This window comes from Phyllostomus hastatus, unplaced genomic scaffold (genome assembly GCF_019186645.2).
Source record: "Phyllostomus hastatus isolate PE091 unplaced genomic scaffold, TTU_PhHast_1.1 phas_scaffold_39, whole genome shotgun sequence".
NCBI classification, from domain to species: Eukaryota; Metazoa; Chordata; class Mammalia; order Chiroptera; family Phyllostomidae; genus Phyllostomus; species Phyllostomus hastatus.
The window spans coordinates 9,360,462-9,386,023 of NW_025334028.1; the positions used below are offsets into that span (position 1 = coordinate 9,360,462).

The window sequence follows — 25,562 nt, forward strand, 5'->3', positions numbered from 1 at the left end:
TATGCAATGACTTGGATGATTCTCAAGGGGGTTACACTGACTGAAAGAAACCAGTCTCAAAAGCTTACATACTTTGTGATTCCAGTCATATGACATTCCTGAAAAGAGAAAACCACAATGATGAAAACAGATTAGTGGTTATCAGGGTTGGAGTTGGAGGGAGAGTTCGACTACAGAAAGATGGTAAAGAAGTTTGGGGGTGGTCATAAAACCGTTCTAAGTCTGTACTGTGGTAGTAATTTGACAAAAAACCATTGTTTGTATCCAAGTTTACAGAGTTGTATACCAAAGAAAAATACATTTTACTGCATAATAATTTTTAAAAATAAAAATTTTATCAAACAGTTTGATAGTTTAAAGAAATACAAACTAACATGGAAACCATCTCTAAAAATTCAGGACAAAGAATGAGAGTTTGCAGAGTAGATCAGATCAGAAAGTGTGGTTTTGGTCACTATATTCTTGGGTTTCATTCCAGGTTGTACCATTGATTCTCTGTAAGTCATTAAATCAATAACCCAACTCAGTATTTCTCTGTGATTTCTGTGTACACAGTTTGACAGGTGATATCTAAGGGTAAACATAAAATCCTCAGAGGATATTTCCCGTCAAATATGACAAACTTTCCTGAAGAAATATTGCAACTCAAGTTACCTCAGCATTCTGCTCTCCAGACTAGCCATAAATATGAAGGTGTGGCTCACCATCATAGTTCTCAGCCCTTTCTACACTCATGTTTACTCATTCTGTTCTCAAAGCTTTTTAACAAGTCCAAGCTGTCCAGAACATCCCAGTGTTATTCCATACACACACCGAGAGACTCTGCCATGTATATCTTACTTCTGTATGTGGTCTGCAATCTTTCAGGCAACCAGGCTGGAGATTGCCTTTGCCCATGTGCACATATGTAAATAAACTGTCACCAGAATTAATAAAACGACAATTCTGGTACATATAAAATAATTTTCAAGGAAAACAAGAGGTATGGTTAGTCTTTTAATAGGATCATTAAGAAAACAACCTATAAATTCATTATATATTTTGTAAACCCAGTAACATAGGTTTTTAAAAGATCAAACATAAAAAAAAACTGGAAGATTAAGATCCTTGTGCCAGCAAGAACATTCAGAAGAATTGCTTGCATTGTGTACAGACCATGAACTAACGTTAACAGGTCACGTCTCAAGTTAAAATCTAAAGACAAAGAACTCAGGAGTGACCACTAATCTGTAAATTATTTACATCCACATCAAAGAGAAAAAAATTTTAATGGACAAAATAAAATTTTCATCATGACAGAAAGCACATCCAGTCTCTAGCTTTCTGTGGTGATTTTAAAATGTCAACAAATTCTTTGCCACTCCTACCTTCCAAAGGAAGAGCCTGTCTTACTTCCTCCTAATTGGGACTCAGTTCTTACAAATAAAGCATGACACCATGTAACCTCTAAGACTAGGTAATTAAAGAGTCAAATCCTAGTTCTGCCATTTACATAATTCCTCTCTCAGGTCCACTGTCCAGATTAGAGATTTAACATATGTGCAGCCTTTTATTTGGTGCCAGAACTTTAAAAGCCTAACAAATAGATTCTAACTAATCACATAGTCCTCAAGGTCTCCTATATGACTATTATCAACATTTAAAGATGAAAAAAGTTTATTATGTTGTGAATGAATGAAAGTCATAAACTGCTGAAAGCAAACCAAACAACAAAGAACACAAAACTTTTAAAAAAATTCTTACTTTGTATTAGGCTGAGTCAAAAGAAATTGCCATTTTTGTTTAGGTCAAAGGGGTAGATAACCAGCAATTTTATATGGTTAAACATAATTGCTATAAAAAGAAAGTATAGGTGAGCATGGAAATATTATTGAAGAGGTATTTTCTTTTATTATTAAAAACTGAAATATGGCCTCAGCCAAGTAGTTGTTAGAGCATCATCCCAATATGCCAAGGTTGTGGGTTTGATACCCACTTTCAACACATACAAGGATCAAAACAGTGAATACAAAAATAAGTGTAACAACAAATCAATGAATTGATGTCTCTCTCTCTCAAATCAAGAAAAACTGAAATAAATTTGTATCCCACAAGTTATGGTAAAAGAAAAACTGAAGCCAAGATTGCTATATACTGATATAGCCAGTTTTCTAATAGCCACTTTAATGTGTCAGTTATTAACCCAACCTATTCTGAGACCATACAAAAGTTAAATGTATTTGTGCATAGTTACAGCATTCTCTATCAGAAGGAGACACTGAAAGTGAGGGAAATTATGTAAAAGAAAGTCTTTAAATACAATTCATGGATTATTTTAGTTTATAGTAGAATACAAAACAACATGATTTTCAACGAACAATAGACCACTACTTTCTCCAAATCAGGGGAAAAAAGGGATCCTATAAAAATTAGGAGAGTGACTAGAAAATTAGCACCTCGAGACAAAAATACAAATTCCTACTCATTTAATTAATACACACTGAGAGCCCAGATACTAGATAGTTGCCATGGGGTAAACAGAAAAGAAAGACCGGTGCTTTAAATATGTCCCTGGTAATAGGGAAAAATACTATTCGTTGTAAGCTCTTCCTTTGTCATTTTAAATGGCAAATTATTCTGGTTTGATTAAATTCAGTAATAATGGAAATATTTCTAAATGCCACATGTTATGTTTGAAATCTTATTTTTATTTATGACATTTAAGTTGTAGATATTCATCTGATCCTCAAAACAACAGTAAGAGATAAGTGCTATTATTATCCACATTTGAGGAAAGAGGAAATTGAGGCATAGAGAGGTTAAATAACTAAACCAAGGTCACAAGAGTAGTAAGTGGTAGAACCTAGATTTAATCAGGCTGTCTTACTGAGAGTTAGTGCTCTTAATGACTTCATAGTCAACTTCATTAGGTTTCCTCTAAGATTCAACTTTATTAGCATGGATCCAAAAGTGGTCAACTTTCTAGTACCAACCCTGACAATCAAGTCAGGCAACTGAATTAAAGTAAACAAGCTATTTTTCTCAGACTCAGTATTAAAATATCTTTGACCCATTACTCTGTTAATAGTTTTCACTGATTTTAGCTATCTGTAAAATAACAAATAAATCACAACTGACAAATCATTTTTTAGAGTAGGTGGCAGACTTGAACCAAAGATCACTACCATGGAGAAGAAAGACAAAATATCTACTGGTTCATGAACTTAAGAACATTAACCCTGAGCTAGGCACAGGCAGATGGAATGGATCAAGCAACAGATGGGAACAAAAAGAAAACTTTAAATACAGAAAACATGGGGGCAAAGGCTCAAAGATGATCCTGGAGATGTATTTTTGGAAATAAAGGTTTCATAAGTGATTTGATCATTATAATGTTCCATGAGGGCTTGGCAAACTACAGCCTATGGGCCAAATTTGGCCTGCAGTTTGTTTTTGTAAATAAAGTTTTACTGGAACACAGCCGTGCTCACTTGTATTGTCTAAGGCTGCTTCTGTGCTCTAAGGGAGTTGGATAGCTGCAACAGAGACCACGTGGCTTGGAAAGCCTAATGTACTTACTATGCGGCCTTTTACAGAGAAAGTTTGCTGACCTCTGTGTTAAACTGAATACCAAGCAGAAAGGAAACACAAATGTAAAGAACATTGTCTGATCTTAGAAAAGAGATTCTTACTTTACATAACATAAATTAATATCAAGTCTATTCTATGGCTAGAGCCCTGCAGTTGAAGAGCTAACATAATTCATCAAATCTAAAATACCATTCATTGTAAGACAATGATCATTTTATGTTCCAACACGACAAATTAAAAAGTAACATGGTAATTCCCTATCCTATCTACTGTAAAATGCCTCCAGTTTCAAAATTCTGCAAATAAGAAAAAAATGTGTACCCAGAATTGATGAGATACAGTGTATCATTATACAATGATATAAATTAATAAATAAAAAGTAATCTAGGACTGTGATACATATACCCGACAGGGTTTTCCATTTTATCCCAGGTACTGGGCAAAGGGGTTTCTCTGTAACAGTTTGCCAGGACCTATAAGAACCAAGAAATATTAATAGAGAACAAAGGACTAAAGTTTTGTGGCCTTTGCACATGTAAGGCACCAGATAAAGAGGTCCACCGTAAGCCCCATCCTGCAAAATAGGTCAGTCTTTGCAAAACACTGGCAGCTGTACTGGGTACATTTAGGTGTTAAAAAACCTGAAATAACACCTGTGGAGTAAGTGTTTTTCCCTTTGGTATTAGACACATGATCACATGTTTCAAAGTAAGGGAACACTTCTAAAATATCTTCCACAACAGATCATACATAAAGAGAGACTTTGTCTGAGTCACTGCCTTTATTTGGAAGAAGCAGGAGAGGGGAGGAGGAATTAGAAACAGACCTCATGGATTTAAATTTAACAGTTTATCTTTACCTTCAAAGTATTACATTAGTCAATTTTATATCTGACATTGAACAATTCAATATGCAACTGAGAATTTTATATTAACATCATTATATTAATATATAACATTAAGTATAATGTTATATATTATAATATATAGTTATATAATGTTATATAATATAATGTTATATAATATATAACATTAAGTATGTTATATATTAATATAGCATTAATGTAGATATAATATTAATAATATAGATGAAGCTTTGATACATGAGTAGAAATAATTTTTATAATGCTGTTTTAATTCACTCTACTGCTCATTAAACTTCAAAAATATTTCAAAATAAACCTTTATCTTAGTGTTTCATTATTTAAGAAATAACCTTCTTCAAAGACAGCATAGTTATGACAGTCTAAGAAAAACAGGACAAAACAGTATGAGTGGCAAAAAATAGTTTTCAGATATTTGAAAAACTACGCTATACACATCTACATATTTATATGGTATATGTCTATATTGGTCAGTCGATCTTTCTAGCACCATGTAAGAATAGGGGGAATATGTGCATTTAAAAAAGCCTCTGTTTCAGCGTAGCTCTCCTGCTCACAATCACAAAAATAAATTAATAGCAAGGACAGGGAAAGTAAAAAAAAAAAATACTGAATGTTTACTATGTAACAGACACTGTCCTAGTCATTTCAGGTAAATTAATTTATCTGATCTGCAAAACAACTCTTCTTTTATTCCCTTTAGCAGGTAAGGAAATTGAGGCTCAGAGAGGTAAAATTCCAAAGTCACACAGCTGGTAAGTGTCTTCATTCATTTTACAAGTGGCCGGATAAAAATTTAAATGTCTTTCTTATGTACCTTACTGTTGCCAAATTTTAAAAAGTATGTATGTCTTTAATATATATTAAATAGAAGTAAGCCAAACTTTCTGCATTGGAGTTCTGTCTTGTAATCTTTACCAAAAAGCAAGAATGCTGCCCACACAATATTGCAAAATTCTTTTAGAATGTTGCAAGTTCTAAAAGCTAGAGTTCCTAGGGCATTCCCTCCTGAAAAAGAATCTCATCCATTCCACAACTTTAAAAACCATCTGTATATATCCTCAAATCTCTGGGCTTCATGATTGCATAACTATGTGTCAACTGACAGGTCTACCAGATGACTTGCAGACATCACAAAATTCACAATGTCAAAAATACACTGTTGATTTCCCTTGTCAGTGACCCCCAATATCATTTAAGGATATTACCCTTCACCTACCTGCTGAACTAAAACCCTGGATATTGCCCTTACTTTCTCCTCCCTCACAGTTCATGTTAGTCCCATCGGTTCTACCTGCAAACTAGATCTCAAATCCATCCTCTCCTCTCCCATTACTCTAGATCAAACTGCCATGATCTTTCACATGGACTATTATTATAGCACCATTTTACTACTTTCTCACTTACAACCAAAGGGCCTTTTCTTGTGTTTGTGTCTGTTTAGCACAAACCATAATATGTAACTTCAAAATCCTTCAATGGTTTTTAATGTGTTGAATAAAATCAATACCCCTTACCTTGGTCTCTTAAACTCTAGATAATATGATCCCTTTCTACCTCTCAAGCTTCATTTCACTCTCGCTCCTGACATCTCTAGACATCTTTTCAACTCTTCATACACCAACTGTTCACGCTGCGGGGCACTCCCTCTCCCCATAAGCTGTTGGCAGGGATAGTTTCTTCTGATCTCAGCTTTAAGGCCACCTCCCCAGACAAGCCTTTTATGAAAGTGCAGAAGTACCTCTACCTTCCCATAACCTCGTGTCACTTCACCTCTTCATTTATTCCGTAGATAGCACTTGTCAATTATTGGTAAACGGATCATAAACTCCAGGTGGACATGAATATGTCTGTTCTGTTCATGAATGTATATACTCAGCAATGAGTAAAACTCCCTGGCACATATTTAGTACTCCAATTTTTCCTGAATGAGCAAGCTAGTACATTAGGCTAAAGAGGCTTTAATTTTTGTACGATTAATTTAAACTGTGCTGCTTTACCCTACAAAGTTTAAAATACTATGATTTTCTCTCTCTTAAAAGTATATAAATACACCTCACAGATGTTTGATTTTCAAAACACCTGTGATAAGTTTAAAGCAGTGAACTCTGTGTCGATTTTCTACATAGGCAATACAGAACCTAAAAGATGATTTTTTTATTCCTATAAGTGAAAGAACTGCAATGGAATTATGAATATCTAAATAATTAGTTAATTTAGATAATTACATTTATGTAGAACTGGATACTTTGTATCATCAAAAACAAATGTAATATTTTAATAAAAGTATGCTTTTAAAACTTATTTCCATTTGGACAAATGTATTTTTATAAGGAGGGTCAGGTCCAAGAGAGAATCATAAATTACTGCTACATTCTCTGGTGTTTATAACATATATCCACAAGTTCTTTGATAGAATCTAATTACTTTCTCTTAATTGTGAGCTATATTTAGTGACATGTTTCTAAGGAACAGAATATGGTGTCAGTGGCTGTGTGTGACCAGACACAAGAGTCACTGCGACTTCTTCCTTGCTCTTTCTTGGATGGCTTGCTCTGAAGGAAGCCAACTTCCACTTTGTAAGGATACTCAAGCAGCCCTCTGAAGGGTTCCACGTCAATAAAAACTGATGCTTCCTGCTGACAGCCAGCAAAAACTGAGGCCATCCACCAATTACCATGAGTGAAGGGTCCTCCAGGCCACTCAAGCCTGAAATAGCCAACCCAACATTCCAATTATAACCTAATGAGAGACCCTAACCCAGAATCATCCAGCCAAACCACTCCTGAGTGTGTGCCCCACAGAAACTGAGTTAATGAACGAACGCTTGCTCTTCTCTAAACTCCAGTGTTTTAGGGTATTTTATATTACATCAATAGGTAAATAATATATATTCATTCATTCAATAAATATCAATCTGTGCCATGTCATAGTCACCAGAATTCATAGACACAGAGGAAAAATAAGACACTAAGTATAACTATAATAGAGGAGACAGAAATTAAGTAGTCTGGCAATCTGGTAAAAGTGCTCTAAAAGGGTAAATATAAGACTTTACCTGAATACCTAACATGCAAAATCATGTTTCAAAAGACAAAGGGTGGGGAGGATGAGAGCTGGTGCAGGAGGCAAGAGCATGAAGAGTGAGTCAGGTATGTATGTGCACACAGGAAGGGACAGGGGATGTAAGTGCCAGTTGGGTAAAGAGAGGTGTTATACGCCATATTCTGCGGGTTATCTAAAGGCGATAGGGAGACCCCGAGAATTTCTAGAAGATGAGCGTAAGAAAGTCAGATTTGCATTCTAAAGAAGACTCTTGTAATACGGAGAAGAGCTCCAAAGGCTCTTCCTCCAGTACAGACAGTGAAGAGGAAATTCTAGCCATTCAGTTTAGGCAGGACAATGGCCTGAAATATGTTACCAACAAGGAAATATAAAAGTAGTAGGTGAAATCCACAGATATTAAGAAGGTATAAAGATAGGACTTTGTGACTGTATTAGAAATTAAATATCATCAATAATTCCAAAACTCTAAAAGGAAAATCACAGTAATATAAAAATATTTAGAATAAAATTAAATCTTAATTAGTATATATGGTATTCCTTTTAAATTAGAAAAAGAATCACCAATACATTTTGAAAAGGAAAATAAATTTTAAAATCACAACTCTCCAAAAAAAAAAAGTTATAAAGTCAGTACGATAAAGGTATAAGTGGTTTTGCATCACTCTGATTCACGGAATCTGAAACTTTAATAGACATTTATAACTGATAGGTCCAACTCTTTTGTACATTACTAACATTTTTTATTGATGATATCAAGTACAGTTCTATTTTTTCCCCTTTTAAGATAACAAAGATTTCTATTACCTCTCATTGAGCATGTGAGTCAGGTGTCAGAATGCAATTTACTGTTCTTATTTGGGGTAAAATGAACTAATTTACAACACACTTTAAAAGCTTAAATTATACTATCTTAGAAGCTTTTGCTTTTAATTTATAATTCAGTGTTCTTGCTACAAAATTTAGACTAAGTTAAAATATTGGAGGACATATTCTTTTATAATTAAGGGAAGAGGGTGCAAACCCACTTTGAATAAAGTGGTGAAAATAAAAATTTGTGTGTCAACAGAGAAAGAAAACAATATCTGACATTCTAATTTTCTAATCATTAAAGCAGTCTGAAAGGACACAAAATTAAGTCAGATATCTGTAACTCAGCCTAACAGTCATTCAGACGTGACTTAATAATTAAAGAGCCTGCCATTACTAGCTAGATCCTTATTGAAAATGTTCCTCACAAAACACCAATATTTTCTTTTATAGTTTCTGAGGAGTTTCATTAGAAAGACTGCTTCTGAAACTAAAATAGTGATATTTAATATGAAATTAATGACCCACTTACTAAATTATATAATCAGCCTTTCCCATTTTTTATTCTTTCTGTGAGCAAGTATAAACAATGTTTCATTTTTTTGTCTTCATGCTTTTCCCTCTATTTTCCAAAGGAAGTAAAATTTCAATTAAATAACTCCGCATCTGCTTGCTTTAATATTAATTTTCCTGGTATATTAACTCCAACAGTCTTCATCTGATATTTGCAGTTCTTTTTGGAGTACTGTCAACTATTAAATGTAACTATTAAAAGCAAAATTTAAAGGTATACAATAAAAACATTTTAAAATGCATGCATTAAAAATGATAAAATAGTCAATTAAAAATGAAACATTCCACATACTAATCAAAACAATGTTCTTCTGGCATAGGATGGACATATAAAACAGCGATTTTCAACCTCTTTCATCTCATGGCACACATAAACTAATTACTAAAACTCTGCAGCACACCAAAAAATATATTTTTTTCTGATCTGACAAAAATTTTGATTCATTCACACTGGATGGCTATTGTTTTGGCTACTGTCATTTTTTTTTTTTATTTGACAATCTAAGGGAAAAGAGGTCAGTGTACCTGACTATTTAAATAGGTATTGCATGTTTTAAAAATTCTTGTGGCATACTGGTTGAAAATCACTGATATAAACCAATGGAATAAAGAGCCCAGAAATAAACCCTCACATGCATGCCCAGTTGATTTTCAAAAAGGGGCCAAGACTAATAGCTGGGAAAAAATTTTAATTTTTTAAAAAAGTGGTACTAGGAAAATACAGACATCCACAGGCAAAAAAAAAAAAAAAAATGAAGTTGAACTCTTACCTCACACCACACACAAAAATCAACATATAATTTATCACAGACCTAAATTAATTAATTAATTTTTCCTTTTTATTGAATCTATTGGAGTAACACTGGTTAACCAAATTATACACAGGTTTCAGGTGCACAATTCTAAAACACATCATCTGTACACTGTGTGTTCACCACCTCAAAGTCAAGTCTCCATCCATCACCATTTATCCCTGCCCCTCCTGCCCTGTGCCCTCCTCCACCTCCCTCCACTTGCCTTATCCCACTGTTCCCTCCTACCCCCACCTCCTGGCAATAATTGCACTATTGTCTGGGATCACAGACCTAAATTTAAAAGCTAAAACTAAAACTCTTACAAGAAAACAAAGAGCAATTCTTTTTCACCTTGGATTTGGCAATGGTTTTTTAAATATGACACCAAAACTACAAGCAACAAAAGAAAGGAAAACAGATAAATTGGATTTAATTGAAACTAAAAACTTTTCTGCATTAAAAGGAACTAATAAGAGAGTGAAAAGTCAACCCACAGGAAAGAGAAAATATTTGCAAATCATACCTCTGACTAGGGTTTAATATCCAGAATACATAAAGACTTCTACAACATCAAAGACAACCCAATAAAAAATGGGCAAAGGATATGAAAAGACATTTCACCAAAGAAGAAAAACAAATGGTCAATAAGCACATGAAAAATGCACAATATCATTAGTCATCAAGGAAAGACACAATGACATACTATTTACATCCACTTAAAATGGCTATTATTAACAATGTAAAATAACAGGTGTTGACAAGGATGCAGAGACTGGGAAACCTTGTGGAGTGCTGGTGGGGATATAAAACGGTGCAGCCACTGTGGAAAACAGTATGTTAGTTCCTCAAAAAGTTAAACGAAGAGTTGCCATATTCTCCAGCAATTCCACTCTAGGCATACAATGAAAAGAATGGAAAACAGGAACTCAGATACCTGTACACCAAAATTCATAGCAACAGTTTTCACAAGAGCAAAAGGTAGAAATAACCAGTAATCCCTCAATAGTTTAAAAGATAAATAATACATGATATACATATACAATGAAATGTTACTCAGCCAGAGAAAGGAATTAAGTTCTGATACAGACTTTAACAACCACTGAACTTTAAAAACATTATGCCAAGTGAAATAAGTCAAATACAAAAGAAAGGACAAGTATATGATCACACTTTACATATCTAGAAAATGAACATTCAAAAGAGACAGAAAGCAGACTAGAGGTTACCAGGGACCACGAGAAAGAAGAAGGGGGAATTATTGCCTAATGTGTACAGAGTTTTACTTGAGATGAAAAAAAGTTCAGGAAAGACAGTGGTGATAGTTACACAACATTCAGAATGTACATAATACCAGTGGAAAATGGTTAGAATGGTAGCCTTTAGGTTATCCATAGTTTAACCACAATTTTTAAAAACACAAAGCATTTAAGATTCAATATTGTTCCTGAAACACAGAGTTTAAGTAAATCTAAAGTCCATCACAACAAAGTTTTCAGAACATAAACTGATACAGTACCACCTTCAAAGTGTGTATTCAATGTTAAACTCAAGCATCCAATCCCACTACCCAAACTAAAAGAGAAGCCTATAAATTAACCCAATTGAAGGGATTTTGGGTTTTATAGCAAGAATTTGGCATTCAAGACAAGCTAAACTCACACATGGAAATAAAACTCAAGCTCATGCAGGCCTGAAGTTTTTAGCTATTTTTACTTTGTTTCTATTTCCACATCTAGAATTTTCTCTTTCAACTAGTTTAAAAATTGAACGTCCAAGAGAAAAATATGTGTAAAATTTTAACAAACTGTAGAACTTCTAGGTAGTGGAAACTTTAGATGCACAAACCTCAATTATGAATAGGAATTGAAAGAAAGGTGTTAATTACACACAAATACTACAATGTGTCTCATGCTTTTGGCAAGTAGCACAAAACTGATCCCTTACCATGCTGTTTTCTAATCAAGAATGCTGTTTTCCAAAAATCAGTAAAGAATCTGTTTCATAATAAATTTAATCCTGACATCCACAAAAGTAGCCCCCTTTGGCTTTGTCCATGGGTCCTTTATACAAGTTCCTTGACAACTGTTGCCCTTCTCATCCCCATCATCCCCCACCCTATGTCCCCTCTGGTTACTGTCATATTTAGAGGTAAGATATTAGTGAAAATATGGTCATGTTTTATCATCATGTGGGGCAGCCAATAAAAAAACCATTTATTAGTGGACAAGCTATAATTTTAGAAGAGGGATGAACACCACCATAACTAAAACAAAACAGAAAGACACAAAAATGACAGGTTTTAATTTATGAAAACAATTATAATCATGAGATGAAGAATTCACTGAGCAATTTTTCCTTCATGCCTAATAAAGTTTTTGTTGTTGTTGTTTGTTTGTTTGTTTGTTTTTCAGAAGAATGCTGATATTCTTAACATATGGTCATTGGAAAGTGACTGGCTGGTCTGCTTCTACCTGAGGGAAAGCTATTCTAAAACTTTCATGTTGTGCTTCAACTGGGTTTCAATGTCATCAAGAATGTTGTTTTAAATAGAACATAGGCACTTTAAAGGAAAGTGCCAGAGCTCTTATGATCTCTAGCCATTCTTTCAAACTAATCATGACCTCTTAATAAAGTGAAAATTAATATACTAAATTAACAAAACAATTTCCATGGAGGCTATCAAATGAAAGCAATATTATTTGAGTTTAAAATAAGTGTAGTGCAAAGAAAATTGAATTAAGCACATGAGAAATTTTTTTAGTGTTTTCTCTGTTGTACTTGGATTCTGGCTAGCAAACATCTCTAAGTTGTATCCTTAGACTCACTGATAACAGATGCTGGCTGGTTCTACTCTACTAACATTAAACCATGGAAAACAAACAGCTACAAATACAAACTAACATGTGTATATACAAGTAAATAGTATTTACTCTGACCTGAAATAAGAGATATAATTTTTAATTCATCAATTAGCCAGACCTCCTTTGAGTATCACATTGATCCATGGCAACATTATTAGTCTCTTACCTATTAGCTTCCTCACTCATTTTTCTAAACACTTTCAATTTATGGACATGGTGGTTACAGAAGCCTGAAGAGGTCAGGTCTGGCGCCAATATTATTGAAAAGAGGCCAGAGAGCCTGGGAGACCAGTTGGCAAAGCCTATAAGGTTAGTTCAAACCTTCCTCTTTACAAAGATAATTTGCAATAACTGAAAACCTATAAATCTAGGTTATCTGGCACAGCGTTGGGAGGGAAGTTAGGGGGTGGAGGGACTAAGGAATAAGGACTCACACATGGACAACAGTGTGGTGATTGCTGGAGGGAGGTAGGGTATAAGGTAATGTAAAAAATTACAATAAAGATTAAATTTAAAAATAAATAAAAATAAGAATTGATAATTACAGAAGCTAGATGATAGGTATAAACATGTTAATTTCAAGGACGTTCAAAATTTTCTATAATAAAAATTAAAAGATCAATAAATAAACTGGCATACTCTACATATGCAACAGAAGACTGATATGGTTCAGGCTTTAGATGTAAGATTGGGTGCCAGTGATAGAGTACAGAGAATTACTTCTACTTTTCTAGTATATATAATTACCTCATTCCTTTACTCTTAAGTATTACAAATTCATTTCAAATTCATTGTGTTTTTTAACTAAAATGCCTGGGTAATAATGGAAATCATTAATTACTTTAAGAACATAAAATTAAAAAAACATTACATAGCAAAAAACACCATAAACAAAACCAAAAGACAAGAACGCTGAAAGAAAATCTTTCAATATACATTCTTTCCCTCTCTCTTTCTCTCTCAAATCAATATACATAACCTTAGGCGAGTACTGATTTTTAAAAAAAGGTCTGAACTCTGTGTGTGTGTAGGGGAAAGGGAGGGAGGTACAGGGAGGAGGAGGAAGAGAAGGAAAAAGAATCAAAGATCAATTTACAGATGGGCTCTTTTGCTTGGATTTCTATAGGTTTAAGCATGTAAATATAAGGCCAATAGCATAGCAAGAATTTTTATATGCAACAAAATTGTTTTATTTACTCTCCAAACATATTGCTTAAAAAAATTAAATGACAGCTAAAAATGAAAGTGTTTGCCCTATCTTCTATTCCACTGGTAAATGTTTTCAGAGATCTTTAAACTTACAAAGACAATTTGGCTGCCTCTATAGGTTTTTTAAAAACTGGGAGAAGGGGAAATCACCGGAGTCTTTTGGTGAAAAGATAATCAGATCCTTAATGAAGTCTTGACCAATCAGTAATGGTAATAATACATATTCTTACTTGTTAGTTCCATATACAATGTCCCAAGGTATCAAAAATAAAAATTCTGACTGGATAACATTAATACTCCTTAACTCTATGAGTTACTGTTTTTTCTACCATCAAATTGCAAAATCTTTAATCAGCTTTTGTTCTTTTACAAAAAGTTTTAAAAACAAAACAAAGGCCTGTTTGCTACATCAAAAGCATTCAAGCTGCAAAATACTCACCTAGAGATCCACTGACTTTAGCTCACAGCCCTGAAAGATCAATAACTTTTCTATAGGCAAAATCATAATCACAAGTTTTTACTAAACTTATTCTACTTTCTTAAAATGCAGATTTCTTTAATGTTATTACATCTATATAGTATTTCTTATGTAACCATCATTGCAGAGATCTTAGCGTATAATAAATGGAAATCACCACATGACTCTTTATCCATATTCTATTTCCTAGGCATTGGCTAAGTTTCCTGCATAGGGCTCTTCATTCTTTAACTACTATTTTCTTAAATATATATGTTTCAATGGTTTTAATTTCTTTTTTTAAAATATTTTATTTATTTATTTTTAGAGATGGAAGTGAAGGAGATAGAGAGAGAGAGAGAGCCATCAATGTGCGGTTGCTGGGGGTTATGGCCTGCAACCCAGGAATGTACCCTGGCTGGGAATCAAACCTGGGACACTTTGGTTCCCAGCCTGCACTTAATCCACTGAGCTAAACCAGCCAGGGGTGGGCTCTTCATTCTTTACTAAGGGATTTCACTACTTAACTGAATTCTCAGGAAAATTCTGTGCAAGAAAGCCAACATATATCAAGTACTTCTACATGACAGGCTCCACATTCAACATTTTGCATGAATTATCTCTTTACCATTAACAATAATCACATGAAATTCTAATTATTAATAATCCCTTTTTACAGAAGAGAATGTTGAGAATAAGAGGTAGCCCAAGGTCGCATGCTAGTAACCAAAAAACCAGATGCATTAGAACCAGGTCCGCCTAACTCCAAAGCCTCTATTCTTTCTCTTACTATGCTGCTTATCATCACAAAGGAGAAAATAGCTGGTGTTTAAGGTACTTGAACAACACTGTAAAGCTAGAATGTTGTAAAATAAGATTTCAACTTAAGATCTTCTGATTCTGTGTCCCTGTATAGTACCTAGACGTTTCTGTGCAAAATCTTTATAAAATATAAAGATATAGCCAAAGTATAAAAGCTGGTGTTACAAGGAGGGGGGTAGGGTTCTGGTGAGATTGCTGGGGAGCAGGAAAACCTGCCTGCCTGCCCCAGAGAAGGGAGGAATCAGTTATGTGCAGGGCGGGGGTTGGGCCAGGGACGATGAGACAGACGCATGGACGGAGGACACAAGACATGGGGGACAGAATGAAACCACAGCAGCAGAAGCAGCTAAAGTGTGATAGAATCCCATACCCCAAGTAAAAGGTAAACAAACCATGTGGGCGGGGAAGGAGACCCCGTCCCTGGACAGAGATGCTGTGTGTGGCTAAAAACCTTCCTATATGCCCCTCAGGAACATGGCAGCAAGGGAGATAGACCTGCCCATCTAGCCAGGTTTGGCTAGAAAAACAGGTAGCTTCAGAAGTGCATAGGATTTGGGGCCTGGTTTTTTAAACGGAAGATGGGCAAAATCTTGCCCTTCTGCGTCCCCTCACTTGCTAGGTCATGGGTTTTAAGCTTACCGGCCGGTAGGCCCTGCAGCCCTGCAGTACAGGCAAAGTGACACTGTCTGGCCCAGGCCTGCATGGACTTATTGGCCAGTGGACGGCCAAAGGGACGAGTACCTGTGTTGGGCAGGAGTGGAGGAAAGGGCAAAGTGTAACAAGTAGGGCTCTGGCAAGTGCACAGACTCCAAAAAGGTGCCTGAACCCTGATTGCCACTGAAAGCCGCCAGGATGATCATGCTGCAGCACACGCACTTCCCCAAGGACAGTATTTTAAATGGATAAAAGAATTCCAGGTGCAGCTTTGAACTAATCTGGTAAAAGGTGGTAGGGTAATTTGTCTGGTTGTTTCATAGAGAATGGGCTCTGAGACAGAAGCCCATCCTTCTTCCAACATTGTGTAACCTTTGAATAAAGGATCCTCTTCCCCGCCCATCCCCCACCAAACCTCTGCCTCCAGAGTCTGCCTACTGGGCAGCAAGCAGTAGAACCCAATATGCTGTTCAGTAAAAATGGCTCCAAATTTTCCCCTGAAAATTTGCAAGAAGTAGTACAATATGTTAATGTGGTATTTGTACTTCCATAGAAGACTGTAACATACAAAAGGTCTAATGCACACAACCTCCTTTGTTTTCCAATAGCAGCTAAGCTGATCCAGACTCACTGTGCCTCTCTACAGCACAAAAAACTCGAAACACTTCTAAATTTGTTCAATCTCTTGGCCAACACAGAATGAACATCTAACCCAGTAGGTGCTGGGAACTGTGATTCCCCAACCCTCTCCTCTGGTTATCAAGGAACTCCCCTGATACCATCTGTCAGTGCCATGACTGTTCCTTTTTATTTCTTTCTTTTCCTATTCTTTTCCCAACTTCTGCTCCATTAACCGGAAAGAAACCTTTCTTACCTCATTTGTTAACTTCGACTTAGTAATGACAACTTTCGGCAACTATTGAACTCCCCTGTAAATTCTTCTTGTATAGCTTATGTGAGAAAAATATTTCTGAGCTTCACTAAGCAGACACCAGGAAGAAACAAATGCAGAATGTGAATTCCTACAAAAGAATTGTCCTAGACTGTCTTCAAAAAGTTAGTATTAAGAAAAGAAGAGAAAAAGACATAATGAGGAAAAATATAAGGGAAATTAATCTAGATTTTAAAAGGATAGAGTGAAGCAAATATAATGTGTGGACCTTAACTAGACTGTTGTTTGAAAAAAAGCTATAAATGAAATTTTGACACAACTGGAGAATTTGGATATGGCCTAGATTTAATATGACAATACAGAGTTGTTATTTTACTGACATATTTATGAGCCAAGTGTCATGATGGCTGAAATTAGTTTCAAATGGTTCAGCAACACTAAACCTCTTCTTTGAAATGTATATAAACATGAGAATGTCTGTGGCAAAACACTGATAATTGTTGAGTCAAGGTTGAAAGTATTTAGACGTACAATGTAAATTCATCAAATTTTTCTGTATGTTTTACATTTTCAAAATGCAAAGTTGGGTTAAAAAAGAGAAAGATTAAAAACCATTTGACACTTTCCACTTGTTTTTTGATTTCTAGTTTTTTGATGTGGCAGATATAAGAAATTTCCCCCTCTGATCTACAAAGTGCTGACTGCTTGCTAACTCTTAGAATGGGTTACCACCCTAGTTAGACTGCAGGAAAGTATACAGAATTATGACACTGCTCTTTCCTCTGTACACACAATGTATTTTACATCACAATACTTTAAACATAAAACTATACAATTGTCTCATGTTGCCAAAGATGAAAATTTGTATTGCACAAATATGTCCTTAAACTATACGGTTTACAGTCTCCATTAGAATGTCTTACACAAGGGTAGAAATAAGGTAAAGGAGTAACAAATTACACTTTCATAAAATCTTTTAAGTTTTTGCATATACCTTATACACTCTCACAGATGTTTTTTCTGTTAATTCCATGTCAAATACTTTTATATTATTATTATTATTATTACTTTTTTTACTCTTAAAAGGCCAAACCACTCCCACAGACCCAGCTCTCATGCAAAGCATGCAGAAAGGAGGAGTATGATGAACTTTATAAAAAAGAAAAAATGCTAGCTAAGGTCACTACATAGTTTTTGCTGGAATACATGACTGGGAGAACACTGTTTAAATGTTTTAGAAACCCATACTTCTTCAAGACACAATTATAATATATGACTAAAACCTCATTCACATAGTTCTCTGACCATTTTCCACTTATAATTAGACTTAAAATGTATTACTATTCCAGACTCTTATGAACTACTGAAAAATGTTTACCACAAAATACCCATAAAGGTAAGAAAAAAGAGTTAAGTGAAATTCACTTGAAAATGTATCAAAACTTAAAAACCAAAGAAAATTTTTTCATAAATAATTGTTCGCTTCAGTTACTATACTAAAGATATTTTCTTCCTATACATGGAAGTAGTCCTTTTCCCACTTGCTGGATAGGCAACTCTTGTGAAGGGTCCTTCCAATGACAGTGACCGAATAGTGCTGGACATCCTTCCTAACATGAGACAAATTAATCCTCTCTTCCAGCAAGTTATAATTTAGAGTAATGATGATCAAACTAACTAGCTACGGGGGAGAAGGGCTAGCTAATCTTAACACCCCCAAGCAACCACTCTACACTGCTAAGAAGGCTGAGAAAACCATTTGGCAGAGAAACAAAAGCAAGAGTAAAAGGGGGGAAACCGAAACAACTGTAATAGTACCAACAACAAAATATTTTTTAAAAAAACACAAGAGTACAAGCAACACCAGAAAAAGAAATGGAGAATAATTACCTAAAAACATTCAGTTCCACAGAAGCCTGGTTGTACTTCCTATACTTGAATTCTATAGTTTTTGGTACCAGGATAATAATTCTCAAATAATTTCCTTAAGAAAAAGGAAATGACATCTACTTAGGTCAAGAACTTCCAAAGAAAACAAGTAAGTTAAATTAGCATCATAAATACCAAAAAATCATTAGGCCATAGCAAAGCCTAGGATTCAATTACAAATCAATTGATTCTTCCCCCAAAATAGGATGTCAACCTTACATAGGGCTACCTGAGAAGATAGAACAAGTCATTCTGCTCCAAACTTGCTTTATTAGTATGTATTTGCTTACTTTTCTCAGAAATAGGATAAAACATTTTCAGTCCATGTTAAATATAATGAATATAATCAAATATATGTTCTAATATATTTAAATGCATCCTATTCTTTTAGAGAAAAAAAAAGTAAAGAGGCAGGATAGAAGGATAGTTAAATTCCTGAGTCCTGGGACTGACTCCTAGGTTTGAATCCTAGTCCTGCCATTTCCTCACCCTGTGACCTTGGGCAAGTAAGTTCTCCTGCCTGTTACTGACAGCACAAAATGAATATGGTAACAGAATCAATCTTATAGGGTTATTGTAGAAAATAAATGATGTAATATATGCAAAAACCTAGGAAACAGTAAATGTTCACTATTAATATTATTTTCATTATTGTTAGCTATCACTCAGGGGGAGAGGGCAGATTTCATAATCTGTGACATCAGAAAACTAAATTCCTTGAACAAGGTCATTCTCTTGGCATGTGCAGAAAATGAAAAACACAAAGATGTATTTACGATCCAAAAAAACCCCAGGAGATAATGGTAAACTCACATTAAGAAAAATCATAATATCTGGTAAAACCATACCCAACTGGTATGGCTCAGAGGACTGAGTGCTGGCCTGTTTGATTCCCAGTCCAGCCACACAACTGTGATGTGGGGCCAGTTCCCCAGCTGGGGTCGTGAGAGAGGCAACGGATTGATGTATCTCTCACATATTGATGTTTCTCTCCCTCTCTTTCTCCCTCCCTTTTCCTCCCTCTGAAAATAAATAAACAAAATTAAATTTAAAAAAGAAAAGAAAGGAAGAAAAACCATAATATCTATCACGGGGCCTCACAACAATAAACTAAGAGTTTTTCTTTCATGAGAGATAGCTTGCTTTTTGAAACATTTTGTAAAAGCCTTTATTCAATACTCTCTGACTAAAACAAACAAACAAACAAACCCCCTCAAAACCCAAAATCCTTATTCCTGAATGACTATCCAGATACAGCAAAGCCTCAGGATAATCTATTGGTGTTAGAGGGAAGTAAAAAATCTGTAGGAGATTTGACCAAAAAATAGGGCAAATCTTAACTCTGATCTCAGAAAGTTTAAATTTTGAACCACAACTGGTTCAGAGGTAACTACAAAAATTCATTGCCATGGGACTTTTTGAAACATTTTCTGGAATAGGCATTATATAGTTAAGAAAGAATTCAAGCTATTGTAAGGAGAAAAACAACTCTTGCATCATGAACACATGATACATAACTTACAAAATATGAAGTAAGATCAAATATAAAAGAATCAAACTAAAAGTCAAAAATTATGTGGTAAGAAACAAGAAAGGGAAGGAAGGAAGTTAAGGGAGGAAGGTCACACTATTATAAATAATGTCAGCTATTTGGAGGGGAGAAGAACCAAAATGTCCTAATTTTTATAAGAAGTCCCAAAATGATTAAGTAAAAAATAAAACAGCAAACAAAAATTTTAAAGGGCCTGTACTTCCTTCCCTATACATTTTGAAATCAAATAACTCTGTAACTCACATTCTACTTTAGCATATAGACATACACAACAATACTTCATTAAATAAAAAAAAAATACTGTTTACTTTCAACATGTGATTCTAGGCTTTTTGAGGTTCCTCACTTACTGTACACATGGAAGACAATAAAACAGCATGAGAACTTGTATTTCTGATGCCCCCCACTTCTTCTCCTTCTGTACCATTTATGTTGTATTAACACTTTCAAAATTACAAACTCTTAGGAGAGCAGCAGCCTTCTTCATTTTCATTTACCTATAAGTACACACATACAAAAATCTGCTCAGGCAAAGGTGAAGCAGATGCCTGACCAAATTAGGAGCAAAATGTACATGAGCAGACTTCCTCCTCAATTCCGTATTTCCCTCAAGTTACACATAAATCCTTTTTCTAAAAGAAGATTAGCTTTCTGAGGGTGCCATGTGGCCACGGTCATCTCGCAATCAGATTAACACATGCAAAGATGCCTTTTAGTAGAGGTCTTTATAAAACTGAGGCACAAGGAGCAATCCTACCAGGAATAACCAACATGACTTGTCCTTTACAAGACAAAGGAAGGAACAGGATTCCCTTCTCCCACTCCCTTCCCTGAGGTCAAGACAAAACCCATGGAGAGGCTAGAGGCTAAAGTTTAAAAAGAAAACAAAAATAGAAAGTTGACATCCTAGTGTTACCAATTTCAAAAAAAAGTATTTAGTGACTACAAAAATATCTTTTCAGACCTCCAGCAGAAATAGCACATTCAGTTCCTCTGTCACCTTTTTTCCTATCCTTTCTCAGTCAACAATTTAAGCAATGGCTCCAAACTCATATTCTTTTATGCAGACTCAATTCTACTTTTCAAAAATAAAATCAATATGTTAATCAATTGTATAATCAATCAACTAAGCACTAAGAATTTTAAGTTATCATTAGCAGGACATCATTTTAGTTATATTCTAATATTAAAAAATTCACCAGTAAAAACAACTTAAGGCCAATGCTTGTAACAACAAATGGCAGCTAACATAAATGTAGCTTTTAATTACTATGTGCCAGGTACAGTGTTAAGCACTTTACATGCATTATCTCATTTATCTCTCATGATTCTTCTATTAAATATCATTAGTAAACTCATTTTATAGATGAGGAAATTACAGAGAAGTTAAGAAGTATGTCCTAGGACAAAGAAGTATAAGCAATGATGCCATGATCTGAATCAGGAAATATGACTAAAATATAACTAAATACATATATACTGTGGTTTGTTACTTTTATATCTGCTTTTAATATTTTATATAATGTTTTAACCATATTGTCAATAAAAACTGATGCATAATTTGTCCTCAAAACGACAGCCAAATAAGGGATATCGAAACCAAAAATCAACTCAATCATGTAGGCATAGGAACTGCAGGCCCTAGTCAGTAAACCAAAAATCTGAGGAAAAGAGTTTCACAACAGTGTGATTAAAATGAAAGTCCCAAACTTTAAGTTTCATTTCTTGAAATAAAGAACAATTTAGTTAAATCTGAAAATCTGAATACTTTAATTAGTAATGCTATTTTACTTTTTTACATATTTTTGCCAATTATAGAAACTTTTTAAACTTTGTAATATAAGCTTCACTTTAAGTATATTTGCACTTTGTATATTTTATTGAGTTCCCTTTCTTGAACTTTTTAAACTTTCTCAATACATGGTTCTAGAAATAATACATTCTACTATATACAATTTCATTCCTGGTAACATTTTTCTAAACCATAAAACATACAACACTATTTTCCTCACAGAGTGTAAAGCCCAAAAATTTGTCACAATTCTATCTATTCCTAGAAGTTTTCATTTAAAAAAGGGCAAATTATTAAAAAAACAAACAAAACAAAAAACCTTTCAGGTCAGTATCCTAGCAACACAGAATCCTAAGAGCCTAGGGTTAAACTTTTTCTTTGCCATAATCAATGTAACAGGCTTTTCTCTAAAGGGGAAAACAAATTACCATTCGTTCAAATAGAAGAATGGATTTCCCAACCTATTCTGTCTGTACCAAAAGAAAGTCTTAAATTTAAAATTCTGTATGGTTTCTATTAAACTACATCTTACTAACAAGAAGGAATGTCACGCAAAAATTCTATTGAATTAATACTCATTGAATGTCTGTACAGTATGAAATGACTTAAACTTCCAAACCTAGTGAGAGTTAATAAGTCCCAAAATGTGTGATATATCTAAAATAATTCACAAATAATTATAGTCAGCCCTTTAGTAATGCTGGCATTGGGGCGCTGATCCCCCAATGCAGGTGGAAGTCCACATACAACTTTTGTTTTCCCCAGAACTTCAGCCATCCCTCCGTATGCACAGGGGATCTGTTCCAGGACACACTGCAGGTAACAAAACCCAAGAATGCTCAAGTTCTCTATGTACAATGGCACAGGACAATATATACAGTGGTCCATATAACTGGCCCAAAATATTGTTTTTGATAGGCCGTTAGTTGAATCCACAAATGTGAAACCTCAATACAGAGGATGCAGAGGGCTGATTGTATATTTATCGAAAAATATAAAGGTATATAAGTGGCCCCAAGGAGTCTAAACCCAAGTTGTTCAAGAGTCAAATGTATAATTAAACAACTCCTTAGAAAATTCAGACATGTAATCAGATGCTTTACAGGTATATAACCAATCTATTCTAATGAAATTGTTTAAAACAATCTTTTCCCAATAAATTTGAAACCTTTTTAGACTAAATTTACTGTAATGTTACTCTACGTGCCTGCCATACACACACACACACACCTCTACCTACCTTAAATTAACTTGTAAAGAAACAAGCAAAATAAAAGATGAGCAGAGGATCTGATTGTGTACTTCTTGAAAGAAGACATATATGCCCTGACTGGTGTGGCTCAGCGAACTGAGCGCTGGCCTGCAAACCAAAGGGTGGCTGGTTCGATTCCCAGTCAGGGCACATGCCTGGGTTGTGGGTCAGGTCCCCAGTAGGGGGCGCACGAGGGGTAACCACACACTGATGATTCTCTCCCTCTTTTTCTCTCTCCCTTCCCCCTCTCTAAAAATAAATAAAATCTTAAAAAAAAAAATAGAAAGGACATACAGATGCCCAATATACATATGAAAAGATGTTCAATGTCACTATTTGTCAGAGAAATGCAAATTAAAAACATAGTGAGATTATCACCTTACACCTGTCAGAATGGCTATCATCAATAAATCAAGAAATGACAAATGTTGGCAAGGATGTGGAGAAAAGGGAATCCTCGTGTAATGTTGGTGGGAATGAAGATTGGTGCAGCCACTGTGGAAAGCAGTATGAAATTTCCTCAGAAAACTAAAAATGGATCTCCCTTATGACCCAGTGATTCCCCAGTGAGTCTACCTCTGAGGACTTATTCAAAGAACCCCAAAACACTAATATGAAGAATAGAAGGTTTGTCCAGAAAAAGTCCTGCCATTGTTAATGTAACAAGAACTTGTTTGTGCTACATTGATGTAATCTGGCAGTCAAGGAGAGTGGACTGGAATGCACATGTGTGAACAATGACGACTTCACTGTATTAGTTGGGGCAGTAGATGCTGTTGAGTGAGCATGTGTACTGTGTGGCCATCACATTCAAAATGACTAAGCAAGTAGAGCAACAAATCTGCATCAAATTTTGTAATAAGCTTGAACATTCTGTGGAAACTATTTGGATGCTCAGAAGGCCACAGCTATGGGCAACTGTTGATTGGCAGTTTTATCATGACAACACACCTGCTAATGCATCACTTGCAGAGTTTTTGGCAAAACATCAAATCACCCAGGTGATCCAGGCTCCCTATAGCCTAGGTCTGGCACTCTGAGACTTCTGGCTTTTCCCAAAACTAAAACCACCTATGAAAAGGAAGAGATTTCAGACCATTGATGAGATTCAGGAAAATATGACAGGGCAGATGATGGCGACTGGGAGAACTGTGTGAGGTCCCAAGGTGCCTACTTTGAAGGGGACTGAGGTGTCACTGCCCTATGTACAATGTTTCCTATATCTTGTGCCTTCTTCAGTAAGTGTCTCTATTTTTCATAGTACGTAACTGGATACCTTCTGTACAGACCTCAAATATGCAGCCATATGCTCACTGCAGTGTTATTTAGAACAGGCAAGCTATGGAAGCAATCCAAGTGCCTATCAAGAGACGAGTGAGTAAAAAAGCTGTATACACAATGGAACATGACTTGGCCATAAAAAAAGAATGAAATCTTACCATTTGCAACAGCATGGATGGACCTAGAGGGTATTATGCTCTGTGAAATAAATCAAAGAAAGATAATTACTGTATTATTTTACTTATATGTGGAATCCACAGAATAAAATAAACAAACAAAATTGAAACAGACTCCTAGACACAGAGAGTGAACTAGTTGTTGCTGGGGGGAGCAGTGGCTGGGGCACTGGGAAATAATGGTGAAAGGACCAAGAAGCACAAATTGGTAGTTACAAAATAGTCACGGGAAGTAAGTAAAGCACAGGAAATATAGTTAATAACATTGTAAAGACTATGTATGCTGTACTGGAAACATCAAGAGGAATACTATATAAAGTATATGATTGTCTAACCACTAAGCTGTACACCTGAAAATAATACATAATAAAATTAGACAAAAAAGAAAAAAAGAACTGGGACCTCTGGCCCAACAACCAAGGAGGAACTAAATGCCATGTGAGTGAAGTGGAGGCAGATCCTCCTCTAGGATCTTTAGATGAGACTGAAGCCCTGGCAGACATGCTTAGTGAAGCCAAAGGACCCAGCAAAGCTACACTCAGATTCTTGATCAACAACAGGTAACATGTGTTGTTTTAAAGTCACTAAGTTTTGGGATAATTTCTTATGTGGTGCCATGGGTTAAACTGTACTCTACCTCAGATTGTGATCTTATTTGGAGACAGATGCTTTTAAAAATTAATCAAGAATTTTACAGAAGCGTAAAGGTTAAACAGATCATCAGGTTGGGACCTAACCCAACATGACTGGTATCTCTATAAAAGGGAGAAACTGGGACAAAGAGACAGACACCCATGCAGGAAAGACCATGTGAGGGTACACTGAGGAAATATGACCAGCTACAGTTCAAGGAAAAAGGCCTGAAACAGATCTACCTCTCAGGGGCCTCAGAAGTAAACAATTCCTACTTACTCCTTGCTTTCAGACCTCTAACCTCCAGACGGTGAGGCAATAAATTTCTATTGTTTAAGCCACACAATTTGTGGTCACTG

At 35.1% G+C, this 25,562-nt stretch overlaps 1 protein-coding gene across 8 annotated transcripts in view; it reads right to left on the reverse strand.

Moving 5' to 3' along the window:
• Positions 1-25,562, reverse strand: part of WDFY3 (WD repeat and FYVE domain containing 3) — a 271,299-nt gene that overhangs the window by 213,843 nt on the left and 31,894 nt on the right. For 2 of the 8 annotated variants that reach the window (XM_045820296.1, XM_045820295.1), the window contains one exon: positions 24,553-24,592. The exons of the other annotated variants lie outside the window; for them this stretch is intronic. The gene's annotated coding sequence lies outside the window, so the exon portion shown is untranslated. The remainder of the gene's footprint in view (positions 1-24,552; positions 24,593-25,562) is intronic. 8 annotated transcript variants of the gene reach the window in all.